The sequence below is a fragment of the Symphalangus syndactylus genome, chromosome 4, assembly GCF_028878055.3.
Source record: "Symphalangus syndactylus isolate Jambi chromosome 4, NHGRI_mSymSyn1-v2.1_pri, whole genome shotgun sequence".
NCBI classification, from domain to species: Eukaryota; Metazoa; Chordata; class Mammalia; order Primates; family Hylobatidae; genus Symphalangus; species Symphalangus syndactylus.
This window is the reverse complement of record NC_072426.2, coordinates 143,995,936-144,006,233: the sequence shown is the minus strand read 5'-3', so window position 1 is coordinate 144,006,233 and position 10,298 is coordinate 143,995,936. Positions and strand designations below refer to the sequence as shown.

General features: G+C 41.4%; 1 long non-coding RNA gene across 1 annotated transcript; it reads right to left on the bottom strand.

Moving 5' to 3' along the window:
- Positions 1-4,667: 4,667 nt before the first annotated feature.
- LOC134736424 (uncharacterized) lies at positions 4,668-9,865 on the bottom strand. Its single transcript, XR_010120428.1, has 3 exons — positions 9,242-9,865; positions 5,865-6,231; positions 4,668-5,552 (listed from the first exon to the last, which is right to left on the bottom strand). It is a non-coding gene; the product is annotated as an uncharacterized lncRNA (long non-coding RNA).
- Between the last annotated feature and the right edge of the window lie 433 nt (positions 9,866-10,298).

Below are 10,298 nucleotides of genomic sequence, written 5' to 3'. Positions count from 1 at the left end.
CGTGACTAGGTGGGGGTAAGCAAGGCAAGTATTTCTGTATACCATTGTCTGTGATCTATAGATAGCACAAGCAATTAGGATGGGGGTTAATCTCTAACCTACAGGCCTGGCCAGTGTAGCTGATCAGTCTGTTATTTTTCAGTTTTTACTTCCTCCTTTTCTTTGGAGACAGGAGACAGTAAGAGAAATGGCCTCTCTCCTCATTCCCCACTTTGAGAACCTCACTCACTAGTGGGAGTTCTCACTCTCATCCTCACTATCCAGGTCTTCGTGCGAGACAGATCGATAGTGATTCATGTAATACACTTGTGCTGAAGCTTTCTGATGAACGAAGGTGGCAACAAAACTTCTTAGTAGTTGGAGAAATATGGATAACAAACAAGGGAGCAATAGGCAGGTTCCTAACACTATTACTATACCTATTACAAAAGTTTTAAATCCTCCTGGAGCTGGAAACCACTTTCCAAATAGGGATCCAGCATCAAACCCATGTCAAACCTGTATTGGTACATGTGCTAGTTTTGACATTTCACTGGCTATGCTTTCGACTACCTGTCCTTGATCATCTATCTGTAAGCAGCAGTTAATGAGATTGAACTTTCCACAAACTCCTCCTTCAGCTGCTAGCAAGTAGTCTAGGGCCAACCTATTCTGATAGATGGCATTTCTCATTTGGGTTTCCTGCTGGGCTGAAACAGTTAAAGCCTTGCCAGTTTCATTAGTGATTATTTCTAAGACGGCCTGCAACTGTATGATCCAGTTGAGCATGTAATTAGGGGTTCGGTATCCTTGCGAGCCATCTTCTGCCCACGTAGCAGGCCCATAATATTAAAGATTCTCTCAGGGGCCATTCATGATCTTTTCAATTACCTATGGCTATGCTTGTTTTTTCTCAGGGGGCATAGACAGGGAAACCTAGAAGCTCACCTGTCTTTACAGGTAACAGGAAAGAGGATGGCTTAATCGTACCAATGACACAACTTCCTGTCCATTGGTCAGATAGTTTGGTGTAGGCGCTATTCCCACATATCCAGTACAGTCCAGCAGGAGCTGTCCAGTCCTGATGAAATTCTGGATGGGTCTAAACAGTTTGCAAATTAGGAAACTTATTGAATGGGTTTTTTTCAGCATGGCTTAAGCCCCACCAGGTGATTGTCTTTGCTGTGCTGTTATATAGCTTTTGTCCTAGACAGCTGAGCCTAGGGATCAGTTCAGGGACAGTGAAGTTTTTTCCTTCTCTAGCTGTGCAATATTGTCCAATAATGGATATTTTTAAGACCCAGAAGTTGCTAGTTTGGGCCTTCTGGACTGGAATTACGTCAGGAACTGCATCAGCAGGCACCAACTATCAGGCTTCCCAAGGCCATCGGTCTCCCATAGTGGTTCCCCAACATAAATAACAGGAAGTAACATTGAGGGAATGAGCTACATTTTCTGCCAACTGGACAAACCTGGAAGCTCGGGCACTGGTAGATTCAGCTCATCATAAAAGGTCTGAAACACTGGTTTGGGAGAGTGCCTGTGGACCTCCCCTTGGACCAAAATATTTACTTGGGGATCCAGTCCAGTTCCATTGATTCCTAGAGTTACATACTCTCCTGTTTTCCAACAGGGATCAAGGGGATCGGTAATTAGCAGTTCTAATGGGTTACAGTGACCACTAGCCCAGGAAGAGTTACTCCTTCCTTTTTGAAGGTGGACAGGGTCCTTCTCATCTTTTTTTTTTCCAGGTGGCCTAAATGACGCAGGACCAGTAACTACATTCATCACTACACAGTCCCAATTCATGACAAATATACTTATTTTCTACTATATAGCCCCTTTCCCAATCTAGAGAGCCACATCTTATTCTATTTCCATTCGGATCACAGTTGATTGCCTCACAGGCATCAAATTTTAAGATAATTTGTTTGGAGACTCCTTTCTCTTCTGTTCCAGTTATTACTTTACTCCTATCAGCTTTTCCCCAGCTACCAGTCCTCAATCTTATTTCAAAAACAGTAGTCATAGGGGGCTCAGATGAGTTACAGCATACATAAGGCTGGTCATTTCCTGGGCTACATATCTTGTATAGAATAGCATTATACAAACAAGTTCCTTTTAGAGTCCTGGTACACTCATAAAAACCAAGGCAAGCATTAAATGCAATAGTTTGAGGCGAAATTGACTTGCTTATGTTAATAAGTAGATGGTCAGCAATAGAGTGAGGAAAGAATAAAGAGTAATAGAATAGATGAAAGAGTTAAATTTTTCTTAGCTTTAGTTTGATAGGGTTTTCCCTTGGAACTATGGCCCACGACTCTGGAGGAGGTGGTGCTTTCTTGACTCAAGTGTGATGAGTCAATCCCTGTTTCACTGTATGAACAGCAGCCTCAGTAGTTGGTAGCACAAAGCAGGGCCCTTCCCAGGCTGGATCGTGTTTTCCTTCTTTCCACCCTTTGATGAGAACGTGATCTTCAGTCTGGTGCTGGTTTACCAGAAATTCTAGGGGTGGTACATATGCTAAAAGACTTTTAGTTTTGAGGAAAAGGAAAGTGGAAGATAAACCAAGTGTATAATTTCTAAGAAATTGACCATTTGTTTTAAATGTGGGGACATCAGCAATGGACTTTATAGTTCTTGGTGCCTTCTTACTGAGAAATTTCCTTTAGCACCTATTTTTATTAGTTTTTAGATCAAAGAAAGCCAAACACCATTTTATATTTGACAATGCTTCCTGTATAATTTTTATACCAGATAAGCTAAATTTCACCTTTATATTAGTGTGTTATTAATGTTAAACTTAGTTTTAATAAAACTTTGTAGACATATTTATTCAATTTTTAATGTCTGACCATAAGCTAAGATTTTTATAGACTCTTTTTAACCTTTTATAATTTTTTGTTAAAGAGCAGGCTAGTGCTTTAAGAAAAGCCCATTGTGTTATTTTAATGTCCAGTCCGCAGAAAACCTGGATGATACCCCTTTAACTTTAGCCAGTATGTTTACACACAGAATTTCCTTTACAATTAACATTTCAAAACTTGCTTAAACCTTCAAAACAAATTTTTTAACCTTTTAATGTAGGTAAAAATCCACCTTCTTATGCCTGCTTATAATCCTTTTACTAAAAGTATATTTTACTTTCCTTGTACACCTTGCACATAAACTGTTTCTTTAATAGTTTTACAGTTGCCTAATTACTTTTAAATTATACAACTTTTCTTGCATAAGTTCATTTTTTGTAACACACATTTTTTTTTCTTTCACGACTTTCACAGACAATTCTTCGACATCTCAACTTTCTGACTTACTGCAAACATTCCTTTCTTTAAACAACCAGTTAATTTATTTTAGGGCAAGAATTTACCATATAACATTCTTTTTACATAAATTCTCCCCACCCACCCTTTTCTTCTTTTTTTTCCTCAATCACCTGGGAGGAACCCTCTATCATCCTGTGCTGAAGGGTGTTCCTCCTAGGTCTGGTTGGACCTTTGTATAGTAATTAAGATTTAAATCCCCTGTTAGGAAACCTGATGGGTTAAGGGAATTTTCAGTGGTTAATGTTGAACGTGAACTAAGACTTTATTTGATTTACTTAAATTCACTGAGAAGAGCTTTCCATGTCTGACAATCTGGAAGTTGTCTATCTCTGACAATCTGGAAATCTACGAAAACAGCAATGACAAAAGGATGCAATTATTAAGCCACAAGGAAAACAAGAACTTAACACAAGGAAAAAAATGAAACAATCATATGACAGTAGATGGGTCCCGTTTGGGTAAACACAAAATATGCATTTTATCTAAATATACAAAATAACTGTATTTGTATTGAGAGGCTAGTGGGAGAAAATATTTGCATGGGTCCTGGTTGGGAGCATTATAAATGAAAAACTGTTTCCCATAGGAATAAGTTAGTAAAATATACAAATGGCAGTTATTTAGAAATAGGGAGGTAAATATCAGAAGAAACAGATAAAGATTTGCGAGTGGCTGCCTTGGGAGAGCAAAAATAGTGGGGCAAGAGAATGCTGTCTTTAATTATTAGCTATATACAACTAGTTGATTTTTTTTAAAATTTCATACGGATACCTATACAATATAAACTCATGTTCAACATCTATATGCATATGAAAAAGTACATACTAATTTTATTATATATATATTTATTTCTTCATTGTGATGGGGTCTTGCTCTGTTACCCAGTTTAAAGTGCAGTGGCATGATCATAGCTCACTGATGTTTCAAATTCCTGGGCTCAAGACATCCTCCTGCCTCAGCCTCCTGAGTAGCTGGGACTACAGGTGCACACCACCTTGCCCAGCTAAATTTTTTTATTGTATTTTGAAGAGTCGGGGTCTCACTATGTTGCCCAGGCTGGTCTTGAATTCCTGGGCTCAAGCAATCCTCCTGCCTCAGCCTCTCAAAAGGCTGGGATTACAGGCATGAGCCACCATGCCCAGCTATACTATTTTTTTAGAAAATTCAGAAAAGGATAAAGAAGAAAATAAAAATAACACTTAACCTTGATACCCAAAGATAACATTTTTAACATTCTATTATTGATATTCCAGTGATTATTTTTGGTTATTTTGTCTTTTACAATGTTAATTTTTCTCTATATGCAATTTTCTTTTATTTAATGTTACATCATATGCATTTACTGATACTATTAATACTGTATTTTTATAAGCATAATTTTATTGGTAAAATATTTTCTCATATAAATTTTATAATGTAATTACCTATTTCCCTCTTTTTGTATATTTACAGAATTTTCTACTATAAATAATGCTATGACTCACATTTATGAACATAAAGCATTTTCTATCTCTCTGATTATTTGCTGCCTTTTTTAATATTCAGGAATCCACTGACTGTTACTCCCTTTATCAATGCATAGGCGCTTTCACACCTGAAATCATTTTAACAAAATTTTGTCCCAATAAAACAATTTAGTGGTACTGTTGGTTTCATTATAATGAGATGTTACCTATGTAAATGATTTTCCAGTTCTTAGCTTTTAGGAGTGTGCCATCTTCCTCTGGGAGATATTTCACTTTCTAGTACAACTTCAAGTCCTCCCCAGTGAGCACTAAACCAAATAAGTTATTCATTTTTCTTGCTGCATTTGCCTCTTCTGTCATTGAATTCATTTCAGTCTCTCTCTAGGGGCTTATAATCTTCCTTTCCTGCCTTCTCTCTTCACATATATTTATGAAACTGTCCATTTTTCTTCACAAAACATGCATTCTTTTTGAAGGTCTTCTCATGATTTATTTGATCATATGTGCCTTTTTCCTACGTGGGTAATATTGATTTAAATTTCTTATCTTCTCAGCCTTTTAATTTTGTGCAACCTTCATGTTTTTCCCCAGATATCAATCTTGTTCGTTTTCTTCTCCAGCTAATGTTTATTAATGATGCCCACCTTGTTGAACTCCTCAGGAGTCAATAGAAACCATAGGTTGAGTGCCCACTCTAGGCCAGGCATTGCTTTCTTCACTACAGCCCTGGCAATTGGGCATTAGTGGTGTTCCATTTCACACTAGAGGAGACAATCAGCAACTGTAGGGTGAAATATTTAGACCCATTAGTTATTTTAAATAAAGGGAGGGCTTCCCATTCCACCCCTGGGAAAGTGGAGATGGGAGAGTTGGTGAGTGGTTAGTTTTAAATAACTAAATTGAGTCAGACTAATTTATGTCAATTTGTGTCCAGTTAGAATTTCTGCATTATTTTTTACCAAATAACATGAAGTAAAGTTGAAGTTTTTCTTTTCATTCTGTGCTTAATGACTATATTTTCATCTGATGTTTCTGTTGCCTGAGTAAAAACTTTGTAGGAGTCAATTAGCAACACTCAAAATCAAACACTGACCGCGGGGATCTGGCTCCATTCACCCGCGCCCCTGTGAAGAGACCACCAAACAGGCTCTGTGTGAGCAATAAAGCTGTTTATTTCACCTGGGTGCAGGCGGGCTGAGTCTGAAAAGAGAGTCAGAAGGGACATAGGGTGGGGCCGTTTTATAGGATTTGAGTAGGTAAAGAAAAAAGGGGGGTTGTTCTGTGGCGGGCAGAGTGGGGGATCACAAGGTGCTCAGTAGGGGCGCTTTTGAGCCAGGATGAGCCAGGAGAAGGAATTTCACAAGATAATGTCATCAATTAAGGCAGGAACAGGCCATTTTCACTTCTTTTGTGGTGGAATGTCATCAGTTAAGGCAGGAACCGGCCATCTGGATGTGTACCTGGAGGTCACAGGGAATATGATGGCTTAGCTTGGGCTCAGAGGCCTGACATTCCTGTCTTCTTATATTAATAAGAAAAGTAAAATGAAATAGTGGTAAAGTGTTGGGAAGGTGAAAATTTTTGGGGGGTGGTATGGAGAGATAATGGGCGATGTCTCTCAGGGCTGCTTTGAGCGGGATTAGGGGTGGCGTGGGAACCTACAGTGGGAGAGATTAAGCTGAAGGAAGATTTTCTGGTAAGGGTGATATTGTGGGGTTGTTAGAAGAAATATTTGTCATTTAGAATTATTGGTGATGGCCTGGATACAGTTTTGTATGAATTGAAAAACTAAACAGAATAAGAGAAGGAGAAAAACAGGTATTAAAGGACTAAGAATTGGGAGGACCTAGGACATCTGATTAGAGAGTGCCTAAGGAGATTCAGCATAGCCTTGCCAGTAAAGATTATTTATTTACTTTAAGAGTTAAGAGTGGCAGCTTGGGGATAGCAGCAGGAGATATCAGCTGTGATGGTTTGGAGAAACAGTGTAAACCGGCAGTGTAAACAAGAGCAGGGCATGTGTGAGTAGTTGAGAATGGTGAATAGGAGTAGGACTAGACAGAAGATAGTAGAGATGACAAGTTTTTTGGGGCACAGACCAAGTTGGTCTGGTGTCTGGAATGAGACTGGGGCCTAATAAAAAGGAGCATCTATACAGGAGCTCAAATGGGCTGTGCCTTGTAGCATTCCGAGGACAGGCCTGAATTCTGAGAAGGGAAAGTGGTAAAAGTATTGTCCAGTCCTTTTTAAGTTGGTGGCTGAGCTTGGTGAGGTGTGTTTTTAAAAGACCATTTGTCTGTTCTACCGTTCCTGAAGACTGAGGACTGTAAGGAATATAAAGGTTTCACTGAATACCAAGAGCCTGGAAAACTGCTTGGCTGATTTGACTAATAAACGCCGGTCTGCTATCGGACTGTATAGAGGTGGGAAGGCTAAACTGAGGAATTATGTCTGACAGAAGGGAAGAAATGACCATGGTGGCCTTCTTAGACCCTGTGGGAAAGGCCTTTACCTATCCAGTGAAAGTGTCTACCTAGACCAAGAGGTATTTTAGTTTCCCGACTCAGGGCATGTTGACTAAATCCAATTTGCCAGTCCTGGGCGGGGGCAAATCCCTGAGCTTGATGTGTAGGGAAGGGAGGGAGCCTGAATAATCCTTGAGGAGTAGTAGAATAGCAGATGGAACACTGAGAAGTTATTTCCTTGAGGATAGATTTCCACCATGGAGGGGAAATGAGAGGTTCTAAGAGGTGCACTAGTGTCTTGCACTATAGCATAGCCTGCCTTTGCTGGTATGTGGTGATTAGGCCTGGTGGAACTGCCATCAATAAACCAAGTGTGATCAGGGTGAGAAATGGGGAAGAAGGAAATGTGGGGAAATGGGGTGAACATCAGGTGGATCAGAGAGATGCAGTCATGAGGGTCAGGTGTGGCATCAGGAATAATGTGGGAGGCCGGATTGAAGTCCGGGCCAGGAACAATGGTAATTGTGGGAGACTCAAAAAAGAGTGAGTACAGCTGAAGGAGCCGGGGGAGCAGACAGTATATGCATCAGGTGTGAGGAAGAAAATAGAGTTTGGAAACTATGAAAGCTGTAGAGGGTGAGCTGAGCATAGTTTGTGGTTTTAAGGGGCTCTAAAAGTGTTAGGGCGGCAGCAGCCACTGCACAGAGACATGATGGCCAGCTTAAAACAGTAAGGTCAAGTTGTTTGGACAAAAAGGCTACAGGACGTAATCCTGGTCCTTGTGTAAGAATTCCGACTACACAGCCCTGCACTTCAGCTGTGTGTAATGAAAAGGGTTGGGATGAGTCAGGGAGAGCTAGGGTGAGGGCAGTCTCTAAAGCTGTCTTCCAGGAACGGAAAGAGGAGTGGGGAAAGGATTTAGGGTCTACGGGGTCAGCTAGATTTCCTTTTGTGAGTTTATATAATGGTTTTGTTAGGATGGCAAAACCAGGTATTCAAAGGTGAAAGTAACCATGCCTAGGAAGGAAAGCAGTTGTTGTTTTGTAGAAGGGGTTGGGGTTTGAGAGATTAGTAGGACAAAATCGGCAGGGAGAGCACACGTGTTTTTATGAAAATTATGCTGAGATAGGTAACAGATGAGGAAGAAATTTGGGCTTGACTGAAGTAATGGGGGCTGTCTGTGAAGCTTTGTGGCAGCACAGCCCAGGTAATTTGCTGAGCTTGATGCGTGTCAGGGTCAGTCCAAGTGAAAGCGAAGAGAGGCTGGGATGAAGGGTGCAAAGGAATAGTAAAGAAAGCATGTTTGAGATCCAGAACAGAATAATGGATTGTGGAGGGAGGTATTGAGGATAGGAGAGTATATGGGTTTGGCATCATGGGGTGGATAGGCAAAACAATTTCCTGGTAAGGCATAGATCCTGAACTAACTTGTAAGGCTTGTCTGGTTTTAGGACAGGTAAAATGGGGGAATTGTAAGGAGAGTTTATAGGCTTTAAAAGGCTATGCTGTAGCAGGTGAGTGATAACAGGCTTTAATTCTTTCAAAGCATGGTGTGGGATGGGATATTGGCATTGAGCGGGGAAAGGGTGATTAGGTTTTAATGAGATGGTAAGGGGTGCATGATCAGTTGCCAAGGAGGGAGTAGAGGTATCTTATACTTGTGGGTTAAGGTGAGGGGATACAAGAGGAGGATGCAAAGGAGGCTTTGGATTGGGAAGAAGGGCGGCAATGAGATGTAGCTGTAGTCCAGGAATAGTCAGGTAAGCAGATAATTTAGCTAAGGTGTCTCGGCCTAATAAGGGAACTGGGCAGGTGGGGATAACTAAAAAGGAGTGCTTAAAAGAGTATTGTCTAAGTTGGCAGCAGAGTTGGGGAGTTTTAAGAGGTTTAGAAGCCTGGCTGTCAATACCCACAACAGTTATGGAGGCAAGGGAAACAGGCCCTTGAAAAGAAGGTAATGTGGAGTGGGTAGCCTCCGTATTGATTAAGAAGGGGACGGGCTTACCTTCCACTGTGAGAGTTACCTAAAGCTCAGCGTCCATGATGGTCTACAGGGCTTCCGAGGCGATCCGGCAGCATCAGTCTTCAGCTGCTAAGCCGAGAAGATCTGGGAAGGAGTCAGTCAGAGAGCCTTGGGCCAGAGTTCCAGGGACTCTGGGAGTGGCTGCCAGGTGAGCTGAACAGTCTGATTTTCAGTGGGGTCCTACACAGATGGGACATGACTTAGGAGGAATCCCAGGCTGTGGGCATTCCTTGGCCTGGTGGCCAGATTTCTGGCACTTGTAGCAAGCTCCTGGGGGAGGAGGTTCTGGAGGAACACCTGGCCACTGCAGTTTAGGTGTTTGGAGTTCTGGTGTGCTGGAGATGTGGCTGGGGTTTGTCTCACAGTGGAGGCAAGAAATTGCAACTCAGAAATATGTTGCTACTTGGCTGCCTCTACTCTATTATTGTACACCTTGAAGGCGAGGTTAATTAAGTCCTGTTGTGGGGCTTGAGGGCTGGAATTTAATTTTTGGAGTTTAATGTCGGGAGCAGATTGGGTAATAAAATGTATATTGAGAATAAGATGGCCTTTTGACCTTTTAGGGTCTAGGGCTGTAAAGCGTCTCAGGGTTGCTACCAAACAAGCCATGAACTGGGCTAGATTTTTATATTTGATGAAAAAGAGCCTAAATACTATCTGATTTGGGTTAAAGAAAAAGGAGCATTAACATTGACTATGCCTTTAGCTCCGGGCACCTTTTTAAGAAGAAATTGCTGGGCAGGTGGGGGAGGGCTAGTCACCTAATGAAACTGTAAGCCAGACCGGGTATGAGGAGGGGATGTGATAAAAGGATTATAGGGTGGAGGAGTGGAGGCTGAGGAAGAATCGGGACCTAGCTCAGCATGGCGAGGAGGGGAGAGGTCAGATGGGTCTGTAGAAAAGGAAGATTAGAAAGACTCAGCGATGCTTGGGGTTGGGACTGAGGGGACAAGCGGGAGGGAAAGAAGGAAGATTTGGGACAAATTGCATTGGGAACAGAGACTAGGGAGGGGCTGATGTGTAAAAGAATGCCTGGACA